The 22653-nt window shown below is 40.0% G+C and overlaps 2 protein-coding genes across 7 annotated transcripts in view; one reads left to right on the top strand and one right to left on the bottom strand.

Moving 5' to 3' along the window:
* ccnjl (cyclin J-like) overlaps positions 1–22653 on the bottom strand; it is a 441915-nt gene that overhangs the window by 194409 nt on the left and 224853 nt on the right. The gene's annotated exons all lie outside the window — the stretch shown is intronic.
* LOC127569262 (gastrotropin-like) overlaps positions 1–22653 on the top strand; it is a 176650-nt gene that overhangs the window by 31631 nt on the left and 122366 nt on the right. For 5 of the 6 annotated variants that reach the window (XM_052013730.1, XM_052013729.1, XM_052013728.1 and 2 more), the window contains exon 2: positions 19624–19710. The exons of the other annotated variant lie outside the window; for it this stretch is intronic. The gene's annotated coding sequence lies outside the window, so the exon portion shown is untranslated. The remainder of the gene's footprint in view (positions 1–19623; positions 19711–22653) is intronic. 6 annotated transcript variants of the gene reach the window in all.

The following is a 22653-nucleotide window of genomic DNA, read 5'->3' as shown; positions in this document are numbered from 1 at the left end:
AGGAAAAGTGATCCAAACATGAAATATAATGATCATATCAGCCTAAAAGGAAGAGGCTTATATTGTTGCCGAAAAGATCAGTAAGCCTGAGGATTGGAATTTTAGAATTTAGCAAAGGATGTCCAAGATACTCATAGCAAGAAAAATAAGAGAATAAAGTGAGGAAGATATTAAAACCGATTGTAAAAGCTTCTGTTTGTGAAAGGAAACACAGGTAACTTACAGACAGAGACAAGAGAAAATATAATGGGGAATAAATAGGAAAAACATTAAACCAATATCTTGTTTCCATCTGCATGATGAAAGGACAAAAAAGATCTGGAAATAGTGGGCAGCAAACATCTGGTGACAACGAACAACATATAAAAATTAGCATTAGTAAAGAAATGATACAGGTGAAATGAAAACAAAAATCCAACAACTGCCCTTCACCTTGATGTTTTAAAAGGGATGGCCACAGAAAATGTGCTGTATTGATTCTGATCTTCCAGGATTTTCTAGATTTTAGAATGGGTACTGCACAACATTAAAGCCACTATTCAAAAGATGAAAACAGGAACGTAAACCAGTCAACATGGCATTAGTAATAGGAAATATGGCAGAATTTATTATTAGGGACATGATGACAGGAATAGAAAATCATATTTTGAATTGATAGAGTCAAGGTCAATTTTTGAAAGGGCAACCACATCTGAAAAATCTGTTAAGTTTTTTGAGGTTGTAACTAGCAAAATAGATAAGAGATCTGGTGGATTTAGTACAGAGAATTCAGTATATTGCCACTCAAAAAAAATATAGAATTCAGGCTCATGGGATGTGCAAAGATTTGGGACTGGCTAACAGAGACCAGGAATATTTTAAGGTTAGGAAACTAACCACCAAGGCAGAGCAAGGATCATTGTTTTGGGCTCAACTATTTGCAATCTATAACAATGATTTAGTTGAGTAGGCTAAGTGTAATGTACTAAAGTATGGTGATGATACAAAAGTATGAATGGCAAAATGAACCTTGAGAAAAACTCAGAGATACAAATGCTTATAACCATGTTAGTCAGTTGGCAAGAGAAGGTTTGCTGAAAGATAATGTGAATGTAATGAAAATTGTAAAGTTACCTACTTTGGTGGGGGGGAAAAATCAGTAAGGTCGAATACTTTTTTTAAAAGCTGAGAAACTGAAAAATGTTGTTATTCAAAGGGACCTGGGTGTCCTTGTATAAGAATCAAGTTGACATGCAGTTATAACAACCAACTAGGAAATCAAGAGCCTAAAGACACAGTCACACATTGCTACCTTTCTCAATGAAATTCTTTTTTTCCCCAAAGTGGAACATGATTGCATTGGTTTCTGGGTTGAATCACGACACTGTGGAAACTAGGCCGTGCTATTGCAGTTGTGAATTCAATGTGTATTATTGTTACATTTTATGTGCAGGGTCATATGGGGTGACATTATTTCCCATTCAATGCTCCTTTGGAACAATGCCAGCAGTAAATACTCAACATGATTCTGAATCCTGGTACTCTGCCTAACCAGGATTTTATAGAACTGCACCCTGCTGCTGAGAACCTGAATCAGCTAGCTGTCCTTACTCCCTCTCCTTCAGCACCATCCCAGCCCCACCAGTCATTGTCTCTCGACCCAAATCACCAACCTCCCCCGGATTCAATGAAGCCTGGATTCACTATACAGTCCCTGACAACGTGCCCACAATGACTCACTGATCATCCCTAACAGTGAACCCAGCTATCCAACCCTAGCACTCGCCCCATTGTTGCCAATTGCAGAAGAGTACCAGTAGAACTTAATCCAGGGAAGTGTGAGGTAGTTTTGTCCAGTCCTGGAGAAGTGTCCTGACCTGAAACATTGATCATCTGCTTTTCTCCACGGATGCTGCCTGGCCTGCTGAGTTCCTCCAGCATCATCGTGTTTTTCACCAAGTGTGAGGTAATACCCTTGGGGAGGTGCAAAATGGAATACACAATAAATAGAATGATATTGAGAAGAGTGGAGGAAAAGGAGGACATTTGTATGTCCACACATCATTAAGAATAGAAGGACAAGTAGATAAGTGGTTGAAAAGGCAAATAGGGTGTTCTCCTTTATTAGCTGAGAAATCAAATGTAAGAGCAAGGAGGTTCTGCTAAAATTATAAACAACAATTGTTTGGCCTTACCTTGTGTACTGTGTTCTGTACTTGTCACCACGTTACAGGAAAGATGTAATTGCACAGGAAGGTGGGCAAAGGAGATTTACAGGGACTGGAAAATCTTAGCTGTGAGGAATGATTGAATAGACTGGGATTGTTTTCTCTGCAACAGAGGGGCCTGAAGGAACATTAATTGAGGTATATAAAATTATGAGGGTCCTAGACAGAATAAACAGGAAGGAGCTATTTCCCCATAGCTGAGGTGGCAAAAACTAGGAAGTCATAGATTTAATGTAGTTGGTAGGAGGACTGGAAGAACTATGCTTTCACTCAGAGTGTAGGAGGAGCATAGAACTCACTGAAAATCAAAAAATGCTGCTCATGCTGAAATCTGAAATAAAAGCAAAAAATGCTGGGGGAGAAAACTCAGCAGGTCAGGCAGCATCTATGGAAGGAGAAACAGTTGAAAAAGAAACAGTTTGTCTTTCTAGATAATTCAATGTCTGACTGATTGGTAGAGGCAGAAACCCTCATTTTATATACCTCAATATACTTTCTCAGAAGGTTAAGGAGGTTCGGCATGTCAGAGAATACTAACAAAAATCTACAGATGTACTGTGGTCTAGTATGGCAATTCAAATGTGTAGGAACCTAAGAAGCTGCAGAGAATAGTGAACTCAGCCCAATACATCATGGCACGTTCCTCCCCACCATTGAGAGTATCTACATGAGGCATTGCCTCAAGAAGGCAGCATCTATCATTAAAGATCCCCATCATCCGAGCCATGCCAACTTCTCGCAGCTACCATTAGGCAGGAGGTACAGAAGCCTGAAGTCCCAGACCACCACGTTCAAGAACAGCTGCTTCCCTTCAACCATTCAGTTCTTGAACAATCCTAATCACCATCTCAGTAGAGAAACACTTTGACCACTTTGTACTACAATGGACTTCTAAAAAATTCTAATTGTGGTCTTTTTTGTATAATTTTGTATAATTTATGTTTTTCTTGTGAATGTTGCATCTCTAAAGGTATGTGCCTGTAATGCTGCTGCATTAAGTTTTTCATTGCACATGTGTATACATGTACTTGTGCATATGACAATAAACTCAACTTGACTTGATTTTCCTTCAGGCTACTCTACCTATATAAATTGTGACCCGTTAATGAGTGATCTGCACCTGTGTCAATCACTGGACAACCATTCATTGTAAATGTGACCTGATAATCATCAAATTGCTGTGTCTGCATCCAGAGCACCAAGTAATATTGTTAATTTTTGGTTGGGTAGAATGGTTGCTGCAACCCAGTCTATGGAATCCTCCTCCAGGCTGCCTTTCACCATGGCTGTACTGGTCTGTACTTCCTTCTGGCCCTCTGTAGCCCAAGGATTTCTTGCCAAAATTGCCTGGTACATTGCAGATTGTGACTGTGGACACGGAAGGGGACGCTGCCGTTATAATCTGCTTTTCTTTGGCCGGCGGCTGCACTTTAGACTTGCACCATGAACATAAGTAAACTTCATTTCCACACAGGTGACCCATTCTACATGTCCCTTCAAATATTAACTCCTCCATATTAAATAATTGTCTCTGAATTCTCTCATCTGGCAGGCCACACACCAAATGATCCTACTTTGCCTGATTTCAAACGGTCCAGAAATCACCACCTATTTACTAATGTCTAGCCTGGTATTCACCAATCATTTCCTCTGAGCCCAGGTTACAGCGGTCAATCGTGTAATTCTCAAAAATCTTTGATGGTTCTGAACTAAAGTGTCCCTTCAAGAAATTTTTGCAAAGTCTTTGTAAGATATTTCATCCATGGTTCTTGGCACTCATAGAATTACCAGTGTTTCATATGTTGCTCATGGAAGTGGATACATTACAGCCACAGTCTACAAGCCTTTATATTCAAAGGAGTATAAGAGTGAAAAATTCTTACTCCATTTATACAGGGCCTTGGTGAGAATGCACCTCGGGTGTTCTTTACAGGTTTGGTCTCCTTACCAATTCCTTGCCTGATTTCTTTGACAAGGTCATTGTGCTATGAAGGTAATTTGAATGGACTACCTCTATATTCTCTGAGAAAATAAGAGTTTAAATATACAAACCTCTTAACTAGCATGGCAACATAGACAGAGAGAAGTTGTTTCTCTTTACTGGGGTATCTAGAATTATAGGTCACTATCTCAGACATGGGGAGAAATTTCTTAATTCAAAGGATATTGAACAATTTGAATTCTGTCCCAGAGGGCTATGCATCTAGTTGAGTTTCTCAGGGACTTGACAATGATAATGCTACTGAATGTCAAGAGTAGGTGGCTAGACTCTTTCTTGTTCAGCTTTTTTTAAAACTGAAGTTATATAACCTCAATAATCAGTTTATTAACGTTTATTTATCAAGTAAACCATGGCTTCAAATCAGTTGAACAAGTAAATGTGCTAATTCTATTTGTGTGGCGTATTGTAGAATGAAGGCAGAGTAAATTGCTGAGGTTATTTTAAGATAATCTTTAAATGTCTATATGGTGTATTTTTAGTATGGTAAATAGCATGGGTTGTGAAGAAAATTCTGTAATCCATGCAATCTTTCTTTTAGTATTCATTTATAGCCAAATGTAGTACAATGCAAATAATAATTAACTAAAACTTTTAGTCATTCTGTATAAATGGAACCTGAAAGCAATCTCTCAGTGTTTGTGTCATATCACAAGACACGAGGATTGTTATATTCTGTTGAATATAGTCATTATTTAACTATAGACAAGGTATAGAGTGATTTACTTAACTATATGAAACATTGGATGAAAATCATACAATCTGAAATGTAATGATAACGTAGCACCTCAATTCAAATTGTTGATGACTGTTATCCATCAAGAAATCTGCCACCAATCAAACAACTCAAGTTGAAGTTGAAATGATTCCTCTTTCCTCAGTACCATATTCTAAGACCGCAAACAAACACAGACCTGATTAATGTTTCAATGTAATATCAGGAGGATTGGTTCAAAAATGAACTGTTTGCAAATGGTATTTACTGGATCCCTGTTTACAATGGCATCTACTCTAATCAGGGGGTTGTCCTTCACTGGCAGACCCATTTCTACTTCACCATCACTTCCTTGACCCCTTCACTGTCTCTGATTTTTCATATTGCTTGTCCGCCAGCTAGCCTTGAATGAGCAGAGAAGACCAAAGACATTGTCTTCATTTACCACCAGCGAATCTATTCCTTAACCGTTGTCTCCACATTCTTCTTCACTATATGAGTTTGAACCAGATGATTCACAGAGCTGGTCTCCTATCTGAGTTTGAGATGATCATCTGACATGCATCCACATCATCCCTAAGACAACTTAAATCCAACTCCATTAAATTGATTGCTTCCATTCTTCTGCTGCTGATCTCTTCATCTATATTTTTTGTTACTTCTGGACATGACATTTTCAATGTGTTTGAGGACAGCCATCTCCTTTCATTGAGGAGTAGATGGCTTCTCTGGCACTGGGATTTGCCACTAGTGCTGGTTTCCCATAAGTCCTGGCAGCCACTGACTGCACTCATGTATCCATAAGATCATATCACATAACCTGAACCTTGTTATGAACAGGAAGGGTTTCCTCTCTCTAAATGTGCAAGTAACTATGGATCACAAAAAATGTTCTCATGGTGAATATCTGTTTCTTAGTAGCACCCAGAACTCCTTGATCCTGAGGGAGTCTGCACTCTGGACAGTTTAAGCAGCTGAATGGCTGGATCCAGAGGTATCTACTTCCCTGGCTACTCACACTGGTGTGCTCTCCAACAACAGCAGCTGAGCACAGAACACAGAGTCATGCAAGTATTGCAATCGTAATGGAAAGTGTATTGACTGAAGATAGTGACTTGCATCAGTCTTGGTACATGCAGTGCACACCTCCAGAGGTGGAGACTGTATCATTGCTTGCTGCACACTGCACATCCTTGCCAATCAGAGGCAGCAGCAGCTGAGAAAGAAGACCAAGGAGATCCAGACCCTGACGGCCATGAGATGGAGCCAGAAGAAAAGCAGGAGCCAGAGGAGCAGGAGGAAGAGGGCAACTTTTGGGGGTTTGTCCTTGCCCAGCATCCATTCCTTTCTCTTCCAGATGAACTGAACAGGAGGCATTGGTCAGACGGGATATAAAGGACTCCATCGTAGGGAGATCTTTTTCATAGGAAGCCTGCAAAATAAGATTCCCCAGTGCAAAGCAAGTGATCACTCTACAATCCTCACTGCCAACACAGTACACCAATAATCAGCAGGGAGCCACTGGCAGCCACCACTCATATGATGCATAAAGTTTCATCGTTCTGCTTTGCAGTCCACCTGCACTGAATATAATACATGAATGAATGAATTCCTGCTTCAGTTAACTTCTTGGCTTGCTACAAATCTGAATTTCCTGATGAGCTGCATTGAATTTGTATAACAGCCCTCCTCAGGAAAAAGAAAGTATCTTTTCTGCAAAGATCTTGACTCTGCAAATGCAAACAATGACATATTTTGCAAGATCATGAATTCTTCTTCCCGCATTGTGCCACTGTGTGAGGATTCTCACTCCCAAAGGATTCCACTGTGGCCATTTCTATCCAGGCTGTTGTTATGGTGGGCCTGGCAGGTCTCCTGTCTTCGCTGGTGGAAACGATCATTCTCCTGGTATGTATCCAATTGACCAGGATTTGCTCATCCCTTTAAGCAAACGTTGGAGCTGCCTCTTTCTCCCCTGTATCACAGCAGTGCAAATGTGTGTTACTGGTGTGTGATTGTCAAGTGTAATGTGGCTTTAGGAACCACGGCACTTCTCTCAAAGTTGCACATAAAAGGTACTTGGACAGGTGCATGGATAGGAAAGGTTTAGAGGAATATGAGCCAAACGTGGGCAAATGGGACTAGCTTGGATGGGAATCTTGATTGGCATGGGCCAGCTGTGCTGAAGGGCCTGTTTCCTTGCTGTATGACTAAGTGTATGAAATTTGGGTAAGGTCCCATTGGGGAATCAGATAGTTCCCGCTTTATCCTTTGATTCTGATTGTAATCTACCCTAACAACATATCAAACTAGATTTTGGCCAATTTTGCATTTCTTTTTACCCACCAGACATTAAAATAAATATAACCAAGATTTACTGTACCAGAAACAGGTCAGGTGCAATCCACTTTCTAGAAAAGAGTATCACACTTTGCTTGAAGACATTATAAGTTATATCCTTGAATTTGGCACTCCTGGTGTATTCTAGAAGTATTTTAGTATGTTTTCCTATTCTGATCAAGATTACGGATGTCACTTCTTAAATTTGACTTTCACATTCTTAATTTTGGCTGCACATGGCCAGCCCCAACCATTCTCATGTGAAAGATATTCCAACTGAATACAGAATTAAAGATTCCTTCAGAATATATTTTTTTGATTTTATCCCAGCCTTGGAAGGGCACACGTACTGTGTGAGGATGAAATTCTTATTTCCACGTCAACATTTTATTTGGTCAGTCACTCTTGATACACTTCTGTGCAGAGAGAACATATGTATAATTCAGCATCATTAGCAGTACTCAGTTCCCCAGCAACAAAGTGACTCATTAGCTTAGAGCCACACAGACACAGGAATCAGCTGACGACACAAGCACCAGTGATGAATCAGCTCTTCCATCAGTCAATGGTAACTGATCAAACAGAGCTACTGAGAAACTTAGTAGACTGCTGATTTGGAGGCACGTTGATTAATCTTTAACAGGAATATTGAATAAATTAAAACCTATTGATGTAATCTACAGGAAAACCCAAAGATGTGAAAATTTTGGAATTTTTTTCCATCTTACCTTTAAAATATTCTCCTTTGCTTAGATAATTTTAGGTATCATGGAAGATGAAGCCTGAAATTAGCTATAACCTTACCTATTGCCCAAGTGTCAAAATAAGGCTGTATATTTTAGTGCTACCGTAAATTCCTTGAAAGGAGAGATCGGATTCCAGCTTTATCTCTTGGCTGGGGGATGGGATGGGAGGGGGGTTGCTTTGTCAGCAGAAATTCAATAACTAGCGATCAAAGAGCAGGATAGATTAGATTTTGTGAACCTATTCTGAGATAGTCTTTGATTTTAAAAAAATGGATGGAATTGAAGATTGCATTGAATTTCTCTGTAAGGTTTAGTTTAAAACTTTAAATGGTGAGAGCAGATGGAACAGGAATGCTTCTCTGAAGGCCAACAAAGAAAAATTAGGCCTTCCCTAGTACTGGACAGTCCCCTCCCCCTCCCCCTATTCTGAATCCCTCACTGCCCGGAAGCCTTGAAGCAAGTTAGTTATTTAGCTGCTGCTCAGCCGAGGGATAGTGCAGGCAGATTTACAAGAGGATTGGGAGTGATCAAAACAATGGATTGTGGCTTTTTTTGTGACTAACAGCAGTTATTCTGAAGTTATCAAATCAGATTTCCCTTTCCTAATGAAAGGTAGAAAATGTTCTGAACAGAATACGTAATTAAGTCTATTTTGCACTAGCATATTGTTGGTGGCACTATTGATAGTAAGGGAAAATGACAGCTTCGTCTTGACAGTAATTTAGAAATGGATGTGACATCTCAGTCTTCACAGTACCTTGGTTACTGGAGCTGCTTAACATGGTTATGCTTTCTCTATTCTTAGTACCTGCGTCATGAGAAAGTAGAACAATCTGGAATACTTTAATAGCAGAGCAGTGTGCTGTACTTTTGATTAACAACAATCCTATCTTAGTATTAATAATTTTAGATGTTATTTTATAATATTGATTCCACTAAATAAGGACACGTAAGTAAGAGACACAACTGTTAGTTTTTATGCAGCTGTCCAAGGGAAAACCTGTTCCTGTTAAAACAACTGCATTAAAAATCCTTTTTTATTACTCACCTTCATTACATTTACGGTTTTATATTAACGATTTTGCATCATAATTAAGCTTAATAGCTAAATCTTCTGTAACACTCACAGTACCTGGTTCATAACTCTTGATGTTTAACATAGTCCCAATGCAGCTTCAATGCAATAGTACTTCATCCATGATTGTAATACAATATCACATGATTGATGAGGTAAAATTATGATATTGAAAGATTCAGACATGAATAAATGTTCAAGATGCTATTTACATATCACTGCACAAAACTAGGCTTAGATGCCGGTGCTCGGTGCTTCCCTTCCCAACATGTATTTTTCTAGTTAGATACATCTAGTCAGTTAGATACTTCTAGTTAATTTATTATTTCTTTGCTTCCCACTGTGGATTTATAACATTACCTTTATCTGGAACAGATCCAATGATATTCCATTTTTAGAGCACCTTTGACATAGTAAAACATCCAAAGACATTTCACAGAATTGTTATTAAATGTAAAATCTACACTGAGTCTGTTAAGGAGATATATCGGCACATGATCAAAAGTTTTGGTCAAAGAGATAGATTTTGAGGAATGTCTTAAGGGAGGAAAAAGAAGTGATAGGTGGAGTGTTTTAGGAAGAGAATTCCAGAGCGTACGGCTGACAAAGACAGGACTGCTAAACTTGAGTATAACCAAAAGGACTAAAATGGAGGATCCCAGATATTCCAGAGTGTTACAGGATTGAGGAGATGATATAGACAGGGAAAAGTGAGACAATAGAGGCATTGAAAACAAAGGTGAGAATTCTAGAAGTGAAGTGTTAATTAACGGGGAGCCCCCATCACTTATTTGATTTTTTTATATTATCTCCTAAATCATTTGTTGTTTTTTCTTTAGACCATTATAAAATACTTTTCTCCCCTATTCTGAAGATGGAGTTGCAATCTTTTTAATGCCAAGGGAGATTTTCCATTGAAGACTGTCCTTTTCCATGTCTGATTCTAGCCACAAAAGCCCAGGTTATCATCAAAAAATCCTCAAACTACACTATCCAGTCCTGCCAAGCAGAAAAGTAGCCTCAAGTGACAAAAAAATTAACCACTTGGATTGCAAAATGATTATAGATCTGCCTCCCAATCTGCTCCTCAGCATCTCTGCTGCTATTGGGGGGGGGGTCTGTAGAATACTCCCAATCGTGTGATCGCTCCCTTCCTGTTTCTGACTTCCACCCACACTGACTCAGTAGACAGTCCCTCCAGGATGTCCTCCCTTTCCACAGCCACTCCCCCACCTCTTTTACCTCTGTCCCTGTCCCTTTTGAAACATCTAAACTCTGGAATATCTAGCAGCCATTCCTGCCCTTGTGACAGCCAAGTCTCTGTAATGTCCACCACATTGTAGATCCATGTACTTACCCATGCTGTAAGTTCGTCACCCTGTCCCCTGCACCAACTCCTCAGCCACGCATTCATCTGCAAAATCAACCTATTCTTACCCTCACTGACGCATGGCACAGGCAGCAATCCAGAGATTACTACCGTTGAGGTCCTGCTTATCAGCTTCCTACCTAGCTCCCTATGGTATTGGTATTGGTTTATTATTGTCACTTGTACCGAGGTACAGTGAAAAGCTTGTCTTACAAACCGATCGTGCAGGTCAATTCATTACACATATTCCCTATATTCCCTCTTCAGGACATCATCTCTTTTCCTACCTATGTTATTGGTACCAATATGTACCACGACTTCTGGCTGTTTGCCCTCCCCATTCAGAATGCTGTGGACCTGATCTGAGACGTCCCTGACGCTGGCACCCGGAGGCAACATACCATCCGGGAGTCTCTTTCATATCCACAGAATCTCCTGTCTGCCCCCCTTACTATTGAATGCCCTATCACTACTGCTCTCCTTCCCCCTTCCATGCCACACAACCAGGCTCAGTGCCAGAGACCTGGTCACTGTGGCTTTCCCCTGGTAGGTCATCCCCCCCCCCCCCGCCCCCCCAACAGTATCCAAAGCGGTATACCTGTTATTCAGGGGAATGGCCACAGGGGTACTCTGCACCATCTGCCTATTCTCCATCCTTCTCCTGACAGTCATCCAGTTACCTGCTTCCTGAAGCTTAGGAGTGACTGCCTTCCTGTAGCTCTAATCTATGAACTCCTCGTTCTCCCGTAGGAGCTGAAGGTCATCCAGCTGCAGCTCCAGTTCCATAACACACTCTGTAAGGAGCTGCAGCTGAATGCATCTCATGCAGATGTAGTCATCAGGGAGACTGGAGGTCTCCCAGAACTCCCATATCTCACAAGGTGAACACACCACTGACCCTGAAGCCATTCTAACTACTCTAGCCTGGCTCTAAAGGAAAAATCAAAGAAAGAAAGAAACTTACCAGAGACTTACCTTAGTCTTCGCCTCCTTTCACCGAAGCCTCTTGAGCCAAAGCCTCAAGTACTCCACTCTAACCCTGGTCCACTCCAACAATGGCCACTCCGCTTATAACTACCTTCCTTTTATTGGCTGCTGTTAGTTAGCCAATCAACTATTAACAATTTGCAAATGTGCCTCTTTTAGACTCCGGAAAGGTGAAACTCACAGGCACATGCACAGGGACTCACCTCTTTTCAAAGCTCCCACTCCAAATCTCACTCCTACTCCAACCTGAATTGATGATTAAGCACTGACATGAAAGCTAGAATCAGGAATAGGCCGTGGAGATCCTCAAATTTGCTCTGACATTAAATTAGATCATTGTACTTTGTATATCTATTCCCATTACCTTCTTTATCTGCTAATTCACTAAGAATCTAAAAATCTACTAATCTCAGCCTCCAGTTTTCTCAACAACTGATCATCCATAACCTTTGCGGAAAAATTTCGAAAATTTACAACGATCTGAGTGAACAAATTTCTCCTCATCTTAATTCTAAATGCCTGACATCCATAGAGAGTTGTGAAAATTGCCCCTTGATCCCCATCCCAAAGTTATCCCAGAAATCTGAAAAATTATCCTACTGGTCACCAGCTTATTTGTGCTACACTTATCATTGCCAGAAAATTGCCCCAAAAACAGTCTGCCATGAGAACATCTCAAAATTTTGCATGGTTCAGCAGTGATCAAAAGTTCATCTGTTTGGTATGGTAGCAAGAGATAGAAAATTGGCCATTTCATTTTCTATCAGTAAGATAAGCTGACATTTAGCACAGAATGGGCATATTGATAATAACTCAGTTATCTGTAAGAATTTACTATCTAAAGCACTTTGTCAGGTTGAGAATGTAGCTCTTATTTTTATACCATGTTGTGTGAGGAAAAAGTACTTTTCCTCTCATATTTCTAGTGCATTTATAAATTGCATCAGTAGCCTTCCATCTGTCTGCATTAACAGTGTATGCTTGAATGATTTAGCCTCAAAACCCTGGCTGTTTTTTTGTGCAAAATCAATGCTCAGGAAAATAATATTGAAATCAAAACACGTAGTTTAATCGTCCCCTAAAAATTAGCTTGTGTACCAAAAATAAGAAACTTTGAATAGCTATAACGTATCATGCAGAGTGGCAATAAGAAATTTTTGAATAATCTTTTAAATCATTAAGCTGCTTGAGCTGGCTCTTCACAGCCAGGACAGGGGAAGAGCTACTAAAAATAGCTACGCCCCAGGATAGAAGTAAGTGAACTGGCCCGGATTCAAGCTTCTAATTGCTATCCAGGAATCCCTGATGGATGTGCAACTCTGTGGCTCTTTGGTGAGATAAGGATCAGAATAGCTTGTGACACCCCTCTAGTTGAAAAACTTGTGAACTCTCTTGTCAAGCTTCAAGCATGAATAAAGGCAATCTGAAAAAGGCTTCTCAACAAGAAGTCAACTTCTTCAGGAAATGTGGGAATTCAAAAAACTGGCATTTATAAACAAAATTAAGGTTATTTTTATATATATAATTAGTTTGGAAGTACAGGAGTAGAAATTTATTCAAAGTGCATTTTCCATTGCTGGTAAAGAAAAAGAAGCCAGAGTGTAAACTGGACTGATAATTCCTCTTTTGCTTGATTTGTATCATCACCCAGAATATATCCCCTTCCCACAGCTTTCATCTGTGACTTTACTCTCCCTTCTTAGGGAAATGTTTCATTGCAACATTTCACAAATAGTAATGGTGAAAGGATTTGAAGTAACATTCCACTTACAGGCATCGTGTACAGGCTGTTGCCCCTGGGAATAGCTGTGACTGGAATACATCCTCTTCACAACAAAAGGACAGTGTCAATTTATTGGTCATTCATGTGTATAAATAGAACCATTATCTACATCCATGCTGTAACACTGAAGCATTTTATTGTGGCTTCCTCTAAATTAGCAAACTCTGTTTTTTTAATTTTCCCTTTTTGATATTAGATTTTCATTATTACTAGTTAGTTCTTCCCGCCATACTTCTAGTCACATTTGTCATAACGATCCAACATGGGATCTTCTATCACTATCTATCTTTGAATGAGTCAAAGTGACATACTTCCGTTTAATTTTCTCAGCACTATGCAGCCAAGGGATCTTTGCTACTCTTAATTTTTTTTCTGTCAATACCAACAACAGCAACTTGTATTTATATAGCAACTTTAGCATAATAAAATGTTCTAAGGAAGCAGAATTTATAAAATGATCAAAAGCTTGAAAAAAAGAAATAAGAAAGCAGTAAAGATGGGAAAGGAGGGGAAGAGGTAAGAAGGGTTAGGGAGGGTATTCTACAACTTAGGACCAAGGCAGTGAAGTGGTGTGAATAAATTTAAGGATGAGAAAATGCCCAAGAATGAAGAAAAGCAGAGGGTTTTAGGGCTGGAGGACATTATCGAGATACGGGGTTGCTTGAGAAATTTGAAAAAATGTGTGACAATTTGTAAATGGAGCCACTGCATAACCTGAAATCAGTATAGATCAGCAAACATAGGAGTGATGTGTTAATTAGACATAGGGTAGAGGCAGCTTTGGGTGGCCTTAAGTTTATGGGAGATGTTGGAAACGTTAAGTCTAAATAGAGCTAACCAAGTCACAGCTGCATTGGAATAGCTCGAGCAGGGAATGAGTCAGGTGAGATTATGGACGTGGAACCAGGGCTGCCATAGTGAGGCCACAGATATATGGATGGAAGCTCACCTTGAGGTCAAATACAGCACTGACTTTACATTCTAGTTCAGATGATTGCTTAGAAGAGGGAAGGAGAAATGATGAGAAAGGACATTGCGCTAATCCTACATCAATCCCATTTTAATTCTCCCCTCAGCTGCTCCCCCCCCCCCAGATTCTACTACTAAAGATAATTTACAGTGGCCAATTAATCTACCAACCCACGCATCTTTTTGTTATGAGAGGAAACCAGAGCACCTGGAGGAAACTCACGTGATCACAGGGAGAATGTGCAATCTCCACAAAGACAGCATCTGAGGTCAAAATTGAACCCGAGTCTCTGGCACTGTGAGTTGGGCAAAATGTCTGCTTATCCAGTAGTAGATGTTGGAAAACCAGTTAGACAACTTTGAGGAAGTCCAGGGGTCAGGAGAGGTGGAGCTGAGGTAAAGTCAGGTATGGTCAGTGTTGGTACAGAGACTGACACTGTATTCAGAGAATATTGCTGGCGGCAGCAAGCAGAATTGAGCTAGAAGGGGCCCAAGGAAAGATACTAGGGAGACACCAGAATTAACAGCATGGGAACAGAAGAGAAACCTTTGCAGGTGATTCTGTCTACTCCTAGATGATAAGAATGAAAAGAGGCAACTGATGCTACTAGACATTGGAGGAAATGGGTCAGACAAGGTGGAAAGACTTTTTTCAGATCCTACACTGACCATGTGTAACTCCCTTCATCCTCTTCATCTCCACCATCATCTTGCCCTCTTAAGTGACGTTTCCCAAATACTTTCTGTAGCTACAATTTATGAGAGTCTTCTTGCTCACTCCACATAATGGGATGCTTGCTGCCTTGGGGGAAGCCAATGAAGCAGCAAGGCTTGAAACAGGCACAAAATTGCTTATTTGTATGTGCAAACAGCCTAACATGAGAAGCAGCAGCAGGAGTAGGCCATTCAGCTCTTTGATGCTGCTCGTCCTCCATTCATTGAGATCATGGCTGGTTCTGTGCCTCATATTCACTTTCCCACTCAATCCCTATATTCCATAATTCTCCATGTCCTTAAAAATCCATCCATCTTGGCCTTGAATACACTCAACACCTGAGACTCTACAACCCTGAAGACCAGTATTCCAAAAATTTACAGCACTCTGTGTAAAGAAATTTCTCCTCAGTCTGATTCCCTATCTTGTAATTATGTATCTTGTGAATCCCTCTCAGAATGTTCTATGTGTCAATGAGATTACCTTTCATTCTTCCAAACTGCAGTGGGTATGGCTAATCTTAATCTTTCTTCATAGGACAATCCCTTCATCCCAGGGGTCAATCTAGTGAACCTATTGTGTGTTATCTCCAAGGCTGGTACATCCTTCTTTTTGGTTCAGACATAGAAACTGCATTCCAAATGAAGTGTCACCAAAGCACTATTGAAACTCAGCAAGACCATTTTACTTTTCTACTCAAACCCCCTTACAATCATGATGAACCTACCATTTACTTTCTTAACTGCTTGGTATATCTACATGTTCACTTTCTGCAATGCATGAACTAGTGCACCCTTGTCCTCAGCACACCAGCATTAACTTGTTTCTCAACATTTATAAATATCTTGTCTTTCTATCAAACTGCATAATGGTGTATTTTCCCATATTACACTCCATCTGTCATCTTCTTGTCCACTTATTTAATCCATCTTGATCTCCTTGTTGAGTCTTTGCACTTACTTAACAGCTTGTATTGGGCACGGTAAAGATGCATCCTATTTTCCTTTCCCAATGCAGCAATAACTAGAGTCTGAGATGTGTGTGTGCTTCCTGTCTGCCATTATGGAGCCTTAAGAGGCTTTATCCTTCCAGAAAAACTGCTGTTCTGTAGCCCAACTTAACCCCGTTATTCTTAGCAGATTTCAAATAGATTCCACTCAGGCCTGCAGGAAAGGCTAGGCCTACCTGCATTGATTCTGCAGCTTGAAGAGTTGAGAGGCTACTTAAAGAGGACATCCACAAAGCAGGTAGTTCAAGTTTTGTCAGCAAACCAAACCTTAAACCTCCAGGGGTGCATGTCTAAGCCCAAATTGCACAGGATTGAGCAATTTTCCTTTCACTCACAGTTTGGGTCCTTCCCACTGCTTCTTCAGGACCCACTTCCAATCTCTGCCACTGGAATAAAGGATGAGCAGGACTGTAAATGAGGCAGGAATCTGGGACAAACCTTTCCATTGGCATTTCAGAATGGAGAGGGGAAGGCACAGTTAGTGCCTGAGTTGTGGCAATGGGGAAGAAAATCAGAGCTGGGATGGAGAGATGACAGCAAGCCTTGTCTGTTTCTACTGCTATTCTGCCTGATTTGGTTTTGAGTAACTTAATAAAATGCAGGGCCAAGTATTTTAGTTCAATTATCATTCCCAATGGAAAGTCAAAAGGTTTTCAGCCCTTTATTGAGAATCTCTGCTCATAATTAGACCCACTATTTTATACTGAGCAAATAAGTCAAATTTATTACATGGGAATTACAAGTGTTTTGGGAATCATATTCCACAATTCTATTAATTTGTCTGAGAGATCTGAAAATCAGTGGTTATTGTGCTTCAATAATTTAATTTTCACAGAAAATTTTGAAAAATAGTTACTTTCAAGTTGTTTAAGATATTGAGATAAAATGTTAATGAACTATATATTGAAATTATTTTCCCAAAGAATGAAAACAAGAAGTCTATTTGTCACTTCATCTTGGCATTTGGGATTGTCTTTGGTTGACAACTTGTTTCCATATCTTGTCTCAAGCTGAGATTTTGCCTCCTCATACTCTGCATCCACTACAGCACCCCTGCCTGCTTCTGTCTCTACCTCAGTCCATTTGCTGCTGTAACTCTCTGCCATGCCTTTGACAGCTTGATTGACTCCATCTCCCAGGGGGTACTTGGAGCACCTTCCTCAAATTCAGCTGCCCATGGAAATTCAACTCCACCTTACGTTTTTTTCATGATGGCATGCAAACCATGATCCTAACCAATGGGCTATAACAGAGCCAATCTTAGTGAAATAACAAACAATCTGCTGAGGAACTCAGGGGTCAAGCAGCATCTCTGGGGGTGGAAGGAACTGTTGACATTTTAGGTCAAAATTCTGCAGGAGTCCTGATGTAGGGTTTCAACCCAAAACGTCAACCCCCCTGAGTTCCTCCAGCAGATTGTTTGTTGCTCCAGATTCCAGCATCTGCAGTCTCTCGTGTGTCAATCTTAGTGAAGATCTGTGTCAAACAAGGCTGCGTTGTTACCTTGTCTCTTTTCTCAATCTTTTTGTTGCAATTCTGCACCTCACTTTAATACACTTCCCACTGGAGTGGAATTGATCTTCAGAAATAATGGGAAGTTGTTATAGCAACTGTTGAACCTATAGCAACTACATTCCAGAACCAAGGACACCCCAATTTCAGTAGTTGAGCTGCAGACGATGCTTGCATTTGCACAAGATGGAGCTCCAACTCATCATTGGCTCCTTCAGTGAAGTACATGAATGCATGAGAATGACATTCAATATCAAGAAGACAAAGTTCCTCCACCAACCTCCCTTACTACATCACACTGTCCTCCACCATTAGTGGCATAGCAAGATCCTGGAAAACATGGACCACTTCTTATATCTTGGGAGACACTTCTCAATGAAGGCAGATATTGACGATGAAATTTACCATCGCCTTCAACGTGCCAGCACGGTCTTTGATCGATTGATAACAAACTTCCTTGAAGATCAAGACCTCAGCCTTGACACAAAACTCATAATCTACTGGGCAGCAGTAATCCCTGCCCTCCTGTATGCTCTGAGACTTGGACTAGCTATCAGATATATCACAAGGCACTATAAAGGTACCACCAACATTGTCTCTCCATTGTTCTCCACATGAACCAGCATCAGTGTCCAATCCCAGGCCAACATCCCCAATACTGAGGCTCTAGTTGCACTCATTCAGTTACTTTGGACAGGCCATGGCATTCTCACAACCTACACTAGAAACCAGAAAGAGAGAGTATATTCCAAGCTTTGTCTTAGGAAGAGATTACCAGGTAGACAGAGGAAAAGACTCAAGGAGGTACTTAAAACTTCCTTGAAAAAAATGCAATATCCCCACAGACACCTGGGAATCCTTGGCCCATGATCAGTCAAAGTGGAGAGGGAACATTCAGGATAGTACTGAGAACCTCAAGGCCATGCATCAGGAGCACATAGAAACCTCTCAAACTACTCACTCACCTGACCAATTAGGCACTTACTGTCCCATCCATCCATCCAGAGTTTGTAGCTCCCACAATGGCCCCATCAGTCCCCTCAGAACCAGATAAAATGGAATGAGTCATCCTCAATCCCAATGCATTGCCTAAGAAGACTCAGCTATTCAAGTGTTTTGGACAGCTTCTGCCCAGTGTGCATTGTAAATCTTAACTCCTCCAAACCACTACTACTCCAACTTAACCAGCATCAAGGCTCTGTCACTTGTTAGAACCCTCACTCTAAACAACTCCATCATTCTACCTATCTTCTCTTCTTAAATGCCTCTATCCGTCTTTGACCAAGCTTCTGCCCACTAACATTTTCTTCTTTGCCTCAGTACTTTATTCATCTGATTGCAACTTGTTTAAATTCTATGGGACCTTTCCCAGCCTTAAATCCAAATTGTTGTTATAGGTACATAAATAGCAGGGGAGAGAAATGTATTTAATCACTGTGACTTTTCACATGCTCCACTTTCAATTATTTTCTTGATATGTGGTTGCTGCTATCTGATATAATCACACATGCACTCATTTTCCCTGTTTCCTCACTAATCTTTTTCTTTCATGATGGCTTTGCAGATTATCTATTATTTCCTCTCTCATTGTATCCCATTCCTTCACTTCCTATCTCTCACTTTTTCCCCCTCCTTCTCATCTCTTCCCTCTTTCCCCTTTCCTCTCTTTTACTTTCTGATCCTTATTCTCTTGCCCCCATCTCCTTTCTTTCCTGTCAGTTGCTCTTCCTCAGACCCTCTCTCAATGAGTTTGCACATCTCTATTGTACTTCGGTTACCATTCTTGTTTTCGTTAATTTTTTTCTTTTTTTGTCTTTTATCTTCTTTCTTTCTTCTTTATTATTCCCGCAGCTACTGTATTTCTTATTTTCCAACATCTTTTTCTAAATCTTCCTGTTTATCTGTTTTTCTCTTTTATTTCCTCTTTCTTCTTTTTCAAGAATAAGCAAATGGGTTTTCTCCTCATGTACCAGCCAATATCTATCCCTTTATTAACATCTGGGCATCATCAAATTGTTATTTGGGGGACCTTTCTGTGCACAAATTGGTTGTAGCTTCGGCTGCCATTCTTAAATAATTAATTAGATGTAAAGCATTGCAGGACATCTTGAAGTTATGAAATGCAGCATATGACTATAAGTTTAACCTTTTCACAAAAGACTTCTTCTGATCCAATTCTCCTCTCATCTTTCCACAGATAAATTTAGTTGTGTCTGGTTCAACCCGATTGTCTGCTCCAGGAGCCAATCATACTGAAGGTTTATACTTGTGGTGATGTGAAGGAGTAAGTGATGAATGTTTAACCCTTTGCCAGACTTTGGTTGATTGCTGAAGAGCAGAGTGTTCATGCTGGACACCCTCTCTAACTATTTGTGTTGGTGCATTCGATCTAAAATTAAAGTCAAAAGAGTTTCACATACTTATGAGCAGAAAGTGAGTATGGATTTTGAATTCTTTTTTTTGAGAATCTATTTGATGTCTGAAAGAAGATTTTTTTTTACTTGGTTACTCTATACTTTAGCATATGCATGTTTCTTTCTCAGTCCGCCCTTTCATAGCAGAAAATTTGGGCCACAGTTTCTTGGAAGCTTGTTTAAGCTTGGAATGAAGTAAGCATGCACTTCCTTCTGATTGATTCCATTGTTGAGTAATGGAGGATCAAATTGATTAAAGATGTGTACAGGAAAAGTGCTCTCAAGCCTCCCTGAAGAACCTCCATAGAAGAGTTTTGGGCAAAAGAGAAGTTCTAATTGTACCTGTTGTTTGAATCACAGCATGTTGCAGCCATCATGCCAGTCCAGGTTCTTTGATAGTTTTTTTTCATTTAGTCCTACTCCCCAGCCCTCTCTGTGTTTATCCAAAGCCCTTTAGAAGTTATTAAATCTGATTGCACTACCCTTTCAGGCAAAGCATTTCAATCTAACAATTCTCCATATACATTCATGTTCCTCATGTTGCCTCGTTCTTTTGCCAATCAGCTTAAACATGTAAGCTCCAGTTACTAACCCTTAAACAAATACACAGACTTTCTCTTTGTTTATGTTATCAAAACTGATTGTGATTTTGCACAATTCTATTACATTTCCTCAATCTTTCCTGCTCCAAGGAGATCAACACCACTTTCTCAAGTTTTTTCATATAAAGGTGAGGATATACAAGGATGTCATTAATCTGGAAAGGATGCAGAAAAGATTCACAAGGTTATTACTGGGACTGGAAGGCTTGAGTTATAAAGAGAAGCTGGATAGGCTGGGACTTTTTCCCCTGGAGCATGGGAGGTTGAGGGGTGACCTTATAGAGGTTTATAAAACCATGAGGGGCATAGATGTGGGTGGTCACAGTCTTTTCCTAGGATAGGGGAGTCTAAAACTAGGGGGCATAGGTTTAAGGTGAGAAGGGAAAATTTAAAAGGGACTTGAGGACTAACTTTTTCACACAGAGGGTGGTGAGTATATGGAACGAACTACCAGAGCTGTAGAGGCATGTTTTAATTACTATGTTTGAAAGGTATTTGGACAGGTACATGGATAGACAAGGCCTAGAGGGATATGGGCCAAATGCAGGCAGATGGGACTAAGCTCAGGTAGACATTTTGGTTGGATGAGTTGACCGAAGGGCCTGTTTCCGTGCTGTATAACTCTATGACTCTAATGAAATCCCTCATTCCTGGTACATTCCTATTAAATACATACTGCACCATCTCTGAGTCCCTGTCACCCTTACTGAAGACTGATGCCCACGATGTGAAGCAGAATTCCAGCTGGGGCTAAACATTGTTTCATTGAGATTCCAAGTAACTTCTTGGTTTCTTTAGAGTAGAAATGTGTCTTCAGTTGCTAACACAAATTGGGTGCTAAAATGGCAGCCATCTGTTCCTCTCACCCACCAGTATTCTATTCAATTCTGTTCTGTCAATGGTACCAAATATTGAGATGGAAACAGAACAGAGGACTGATACTCTCACATCTGTTTAATGCCAGAGACTAAAGACAAATGTTTCTATCCCTAACTCTATGTTTATAAAGAAGAGGATTGTATATTGTTTTTGAACAGTTTTTATTCATGGTTGTCCCACACTCAAAGACTTGTGAATATACAGCTCCAAGTCTCACTTCCTTTAGCTCATTTAAAACATACATTAGTTTATACTGCCACACCTCATTCGAACTACAAAAATGGATCATATCACATTTGTTCTACCTTAAAATTCTAAATCTGTTGGTGTCCACCTGAAATCTATTACTATCCTCCTCATTATTTACTATCTTACTGAATTTTGCATCATCTCCAAAGAAATTATGCTTTGTTACCCAGATACATCAATAACAAGGTCAAAAGAGCAAAGGTCCCAACATTGACTTTGAGGGAGGCCATGACACTCTTTCCTCCAAACTGGGATAACAATAGTTCATTGCCATTTTCTCCACATTCTATTCCTAAATCAGTCATTCATCCTTACAACTACTTTTTATTCCAATGGGTCTCAAGTCTGCCACAAGTTTGTTATGTGGTGCTCTATCAATCAGTCTGTTTCAATGTCTGTGTACACAGCATCAACCATTTTACCCTCATCCACCTTTTCCATTGCTTCACCAAAGAATGCTCCTTGTCCTAATAGTGTGCTGTTACTCCTCTTCCTCCATTGTTCCTCAGTGCTTAATTAGAGACAGGACAGGGAACAAAATGAGTGAACTCCAACTGTTGGAAATACAGAATCTCAATAAGAATACAGATTCTAATAATCTGAGTGCCTGCTGGCTAATGCCCCATTAAGTACAGCTTTTAGTCATGAAGGTGAGGTTGTCAGCTCCGGAGATTGAGATCGAACCCAGGTCCTCATTAACAGTGAGTCATGGATGAGTACACGTATTGTTTTACCAGGAATAGCTGAATGCAGGTGAATTTTCAGTATTTATTGCAGAAACGTCAATCTGAACAAACAACAGGATTTCTGGTCTAATTTGCTCCTGTCTACATTGCTGTATATAAAAGTAATCTGCAGTCATATTAGATAAAATATTAAGTAAAGAACCGACTTTAAGTCGTCTCAGTACAAATAATTATAAACAAAATATGCCTGTTGATTTGTTAGTTCTTCAGTCACTTTGACAAAACAAGTAAAATTTAAAACCTATGTAAACCTGTTGTTTCCATTTCAACAGTAAAAGGAAATCTATGCACTGTATCTATGTTAAGCAACTGGACCATGCCAAGGGAAGCAGTTCTA

This window comes from Pristis pectinata, chromosome 4 (genome assembly GCF_009764475.1).
Source record: "Pristis pectinata isolate sPriPec2 chromosome 4, sPriPec2.1.pri, whole genome shotgun sequence".
NCBI classification, from domain to species: domain Eukaryota; kingdom Metazoa; phylum Chordata; class Chondrichthyes; order Rhinopristiformes; family Pristidae; genus Pristis; species Pristis pectinata.
Note: the sequence above shows the minus strand (reverse complement) of the source record. Positions and strands in the feature narration are given on the sequence as shown.